Source organism: Gouania willdenowi, chromosome 14, assembly GCF_900634775.1.
Source record: "Gouania willdenowi chromosome 14, fGouWil2.1, whole genome shotgun sequence".
Classification (NCBI taxonomy): domain Eukaryota; kingdom Metazoa; phylum Chordata; class Actinopteri; order Blenniiformes; family Gobiesocidae; genus Gouania; species Gouania willdenowi.
The window spans coordinates 33,534,099-33,540,510 of record NC_041057.1 but is presented as its reverse complement, the minus strand read 5'-3'; positions in this window follow the sequence as shown (position 1 = coordinate 33,540,510).

The window sequence follows — 6,412 nt, the reverse complement described above, 5'->3', positions numbered from 1 at the left end:
ATTGAATGTTTCTTTGTTTTCTTCTTATTCTTCTTCAAACTCTTTATTGTCTTATATTATACTTCTTGCATACAATTAAAACTTGTTTCATGTTTTCAAGCCTCACACCAAACGTCTTCAGGTTTTCTCATTACAAACATTTTATTAATTCATTCAGTCTTTATTTAATTTAGAAAAAAATGTCATTAAAATGATTTACTCATTTTCAATGATGACGAGTAAAATCAACAAAATGCATCAAAAATGGACATTTCATTTCAGACCTGTATGCATTAATCTCATCCTATTACCACTACTGTCTTCACATTATTAAACTTATATCTTGTTTCCCCCCCCCCGTCAAATAATTACAGGGGATATATATATATATATATTTCACTTTTTTCATATTGATTTTTTTTTCTTTTTCGATGTACCTGTAAGCAATTTAATCCATGTATTTTCTTTCTTTTTTTTTTCAAGAATAAAATACACATAGCTCTCACAAAAAATGTTCCACTACATGTAGTGTTTACCTTTGATATGCAGATATAAAATAAAGAAAAATAAACACTGCCTTAATTTTGGTAAATTTGGTTATTTATCTTTCTATAAACCAATTAAATGTGCTGTGGTATCTAATAATGTCACACAAACATAAAATAAATACTATCATCTATGATTAGTGATCATAGAAGCCCTCCACACACATTTATAATGTTTAGGGGTCTTATGATCTGTTACACTACCCTTAGCCCCTTCATGTTTTTAACTTTGGGACTTGTCATTGTCATGTCACAGCCTAATAAAATGTATAAAAAATAAATAATAAAAGAAAAGCATTACCCAGAAACTTTTATTGAATTCAAGTGATGAATGAATGGTCTAAATGTTGTTCTGTGTATTTTACTTTTGAGGTTTTTCACCTAAGCTGATGTAGATACAGACAATACTTTAAATGAAAAGAAAGTAATTGAAGGTCTCGTTCTTTGAGTGAAGTCCAAGAAACAACATCCAGTAAAAAGGAGTTCTTTTCAAGTCAGGAACGGCACAAAATTTAGATTGACTTGACAGTAGCTAAAGTCTGAAAAAGGCTTTGAAATGGAACAAAGGAAGTTACAAAATAACCAAAGGAAATAGTTAAAAAGGGGTTCAAGTTTCCCCATTTTAAGGTTTTCTGGGGGAATAATAATTAAAATGAAGACAAAGAGCCGCATATTGAGGATCACTGACTTAATAACATCGTCTACATGATGTCACTGGAAAGAGATTCATCACTTTTATAATAAGTGCTGACTAGGCACTAGGAGTGAGGCCCAAGGCCAACACAGGCTGACTTGATAATAATGTATCATGTTTTTCTGCAGTCAGTGTCTTCTCCTCGTCCTTCTCTCTCTGCTCTGTTTCAGGTGTCGTGAAGCTGATGATGTCATTTCCTGATCTGTGGTTCACGACTCAACTAGTCTGAGACACTCTGATGTTCTATCTCTCTATCCTGTTCTGTTGGTCCTTCTGTCCACTAACCCTAATCAGTCCACGCAGATGGCTGCCACCTCTGAACCTGGTTCTAACAGAGATTTATTCCTGTTAAAAGGGAGTTGTTTCTTCCCACTGTCGCTAAATGCTTGTTCATGTGGATCTTGTTGGGTTTTTTCTTTCTTATGAATTTTATATTTTGATAAGTGCATTGAGATGACTTTGTTGGAAATTGCACAATACAAATAAAGTTGAATTGAACTGATAATGTAGAGGACTGGTCTGAATAGAACATTCCAGGGCTGAGATTGGGTCCCAGTCCACCCCTGATCATGTCTATATAATCACTCAGAATTTATGCAGAAATGTTGGCTCTGTCCAAACCTTCAAAACATAAATCCAAACACAACTCACAAAAAAATTAAAACAACTTAGATTCATAAACGAATTCAACTATTGAAAACAGACCACACTGGTTGAGGACAGACTGTCTCCCTCCCCCGAGTTAGGGGCGGTCTGTTCAAAAATACACTGTATACAAGAACCAAATAAAAAATATAAACAAACTTTTTCCATTGGAGGTTTGAGTAGGGCTGGTGTCTCTTGGCGGGCCGCACTCAAATCCCAGGGCGGGGGGCCGTTGGCTAGTGGTGGGGGTTGTTTGGAGCGACGGTGATTGGGGGTGGGGTCTCGGCGCCCGGGGTGGGGGGGTGTGATCCTTCGGAGCTGGTGGGGTTGTAGGAGGATGAGTTAATGGGTTATATAACTAAGAATATTAATTATGATTATTAATATTACTTCACTCCTTTTAACAGGAGAAATATGTCTAAGTTTTTAGACTAAACTCATCAATGTGAAACCAGGGAAAAGTGAATTCTAACAGCAACATCTACACCATAATCACAGCTTTAATGAATCAGAGGAATCAAAGATTATGTTTAACCTTTTATTCAAAAGTCAACAATTAACACAGTCAAAATATCAATTTAAATGTAATAATTAAATCATGATAAAATGCATTTCTAGGCTAATAAAAGTGAGGATTATATGTAATAAAGTGAAATCACTATTCTAGGAGAATGCTAGTCTACTAAATATTGAATAAAAATGCAGGATACATATTCGAATAATAAGATCATAAAATCAAAGAATAAAATCATAAAGAGAGCTCATAAAACAAAGAGAGGAAGACAGACAGGGGAGACGAACAAACATGAATGAGATGAACTGTGTGTGGAGCATGTTGTGAGTGTGTGTAAGTTTGTAGTTATGGAAGTATGGATGTGATCTATTGTGGAGGAAGTTTGCTGATGAAAGTTCATTCAGGTACCTTGAAGATGATGTCAGGGTTGGACCTGGAGGTGCTGTTTGAAGCAATGCAGCAGGACGTGCCACCGTTGAGTTCTGTTGTTTCAACAGAGTGTAGCCCCTTCAGCCGATCCAGGCTTTTCTGGCCTTCACAGCTGGGTTATAGAATAGCTCGTGGCTTACCCCAATGGGTCGCAGGCCGGGCTTCTTTCGGCTGTTACGCACGTCACTAGATGCTGGATTCGTCCGAACCAAGCAGCTGTTCATTTAAAAAATCTAACTGTTTCAACTAAAAATAAAATGAAATAAGTGAAAAGGTGGGAAGGGAAACGCGTTGAGTATGAAACACCAGCGTCCCAAAACTAAAGTTAGAAGCGGCTTTCTTCCTTTTAAAAGCTTATCTTTGGGACTTGCCTCCTAAGGAGGGAACTTCGTTGATTGGTTTAAAGTTGCCAGCATCTCAGCTGGCTGCCTTTGGGTGTGTCTGGGGTGTGTGTTTATGTGAGACAAAGACAAACAGGAGGGATGATTCCTAGATTTACACATAAACCATAATAATGAGTTCAGCATATTCAAATAATCTTTTCAACATCATATCTTGAAATATCATGTATTACGAAAGAGTTTGATACCAAACACGACTGGAAAATAGCCTAGGATCACTTTAGGAACCGGTTAATGAATTTTACTTGTAATTACTCAAACATAAATGTCAAATATCACGTTATGCCTCTTCTTTACTATATGGTTGCAGTAGATACCTCAAACTAACTTTGTGATGTTTTCTGGTATTTTAAGCACTTTTTAAATGATGGAACATTTAAAATAGCATTCTGTTGGTTATTGAATTATCTGAAAAGAGTGGAATAGGACAGACAACATTTGCAATTTCAATTTCTGTAGAAACCATTCCAATAATGTTTTCATTTGTAACTTTTCAAACATAATACAATTTCTTTGTTCTCCCTTCTTCACTGGGACACATCTCAGAGAAGAGGCCTGGAAAGTGTCCTTCTGTGACATCTCACCACAGGGGGTCAAAGGGTCATTGGGACAGTTCTGTGATCTTACAGCATCCCAAAAGTATCTGTTTGTAAAGGAGGGAGTAGACGGATGTTCATCCCCCGTGTGGAGTCGTAAAAAGAGTTGGTACTGAATATTTCAAAGAGTTGGGCCAGTCTTTTCGGCTACGGTATTGGGTTCAAAGGCCGCATAGTGGGGTTAGCTATGCACCTCAAAGTTGCGGGGGCAGTTATTGTGTAAACAGTTTGTGATAAAGAAACAGTCTCCTTGGTTAATTCCTGCTAGGAACAGGGTCTTTAGGCTTGATGTGGTTTGGTTCCCTACAGGGTGGAAGTGGCGACAGCAATGATGGTGACAGTGATACTAAAAGCAATAATGATTCATTAATAATTTTTCATTTATTACTATTAATAATGCACACACACCATCCTCCCTTTGTTTTATATGTAGACTGTATAACTGCTTTTGTCCTGAACTGTTTTTTTTTTTTGTTGTTTTTGTATTTTTACTTATATTGTTTGACTTGCAAAAAATAAATATAAATAAATAATTCATGCAGAAATGATTGGAAGCCAGAGTTGGAATATATGTTACTTTAATAGGTGTTCAAGAGTAACATTTCTGTAGGCAGAAATGGTAACAGGGCTAACAGTTGCATCAGCAAACAGTGTTGTGACATAGAAAGTGTGTGTGGGGCGAGCAGGGTGAGGTCAGGAGGCTTAATATCCCCACTAAGCAAGGGTTGAATAAGGCAAGGCTGCACCTAAACACATTGGGGTGGGGGTTAGAAACCAGAACTACACAACCAACCACCTCCAGGAGCACACGGTTTACCAGACCTTGGAGATTTGGCTTTAAAGACTTCTACAACAAACTGGAGGAAGCAGGGAACTACATTCCAGCAGATATTCCTAAAGACGATCAAGTATACGGAAATGCATATTCAGTTCTAACTATTGGATTTGAGAAAACTATGAAAAAAGAACCAGTAATGGTTAAAACTAGGGATGGGACGATATATAAAGATCACGAGACGAGATGATGATACTGGGTCATGTTAATGATACGAGACAATTGCTTTGGAAAGAGGAAAAAAAAAATCAGTTTGGAAAATAACCGTGCAAAAAATATAGGCAAAATTTTCCATTCGGTGCACATTTAGGAAAAAATATATCTCCATTCCCGAAACATTTTAACAAACTAAAATATCAAGTGTGTGCTGCTTAACAAAGCAGAAAAATCCTAGCTTTTTAGTTACGCTATTTATTTATTTTTTGTAATACATGTTCGATCGACGATTTTCAGGATTTTCACAAATACAGAGAGGCTGATTAAAATCAAACTGAAATAGCACTCAGTACATCTCGCATGGGGAGGGACCAGGTGTGGACACATGGGGCCGATTTTCCATCAAAAAAAGTAAACATTTTCACGATATTTATCTGTGGAACCGAGTCAAACTAAAGTAGTTAAAACTAAATGGAATACCTACAAATCCACGTGCTCGTCTCTTCTAATATGTTAGCGACTGATGGGGACAAATACAATAGTAAGACGTTGGGGGCGCGTCTGGTGTGATCAGATAGTGGCGGATCCTCTGGAACCAACTTTAAAGAAGCCATCGTTTAAAACCTAGAGTAACCAATGAAAGTTCTGAGTTGTCCTGTTAATAACTGTTAATATCTTTTTCCTTCTTCAGTCTGAAAACCTTTTCTTATATTTAAGCAAATTTTAAAGCAAAGCTAATGAGGAACAGCTGTGAAAATATAATACCGTGCTAGTGTTTTCCAACCTTGGAGAAATGCTAAAGTATTGCAGTTGGTTGTGCTAAAAATATTAGCCTGATTTGTACCAAGTTAATGTAGTGTGGATAGTTTAAGATGTAATTGTAATTAAAAAATGTAATTGACCCCAGTCCTGGTTATGACGAACTTTGATGTTGTCCATTCCACTCCGTTACCACAGAAAGGTAATGGAGTGGAAATACCTTCATCATTCAACCTCATGTTAAACAAAAACGAGGAAGAATTCAGCACTGCTGCTATGCTATGCTAAGCTAACATGGAATATTAAGCTAGCTACTGCAACCTTTAAATTCCATGATTTTCAACATCCCAAATGTGCAACTAATGAAAATTCCACCACTATAACAAAAACAAATCAGAAAAATGTTTGCTATTTAAAGTGCAAAAAGTGCCACTCTACAAATAGAACTTAAACATTTACAACATGGAAATGTTCTCTTTCCACATTATTAGCAATATGTCTACATTGAGACCTTTGGACACTGACTTTGTCGCCTGCAGTGAAAATGACACGCTCGCTTTGGGCCGACGTAGATGATGGAAACCTTCGTATCTTGACACTCGTAGCATCAACGTGACATTTTAATATTGCGATATATCGTCCCATCCTGAGTTACAACTAACGTATTCAATTCCTCTGATAGCTGGAGGGTTCCGCTTCAAAAACCGTCCTGAATGTTCACTTTTACACCAAAAAACTAAAAGCAAAGTAGAAAACCAGGGCTGTCGACCCATCAGATGCACTAAACTCTAATGCAGTGGTTCTCAACCTTTTCAGGCCGTGACCCCCAAAATAAAGGTCTCAGAGACCAGGGACCCCC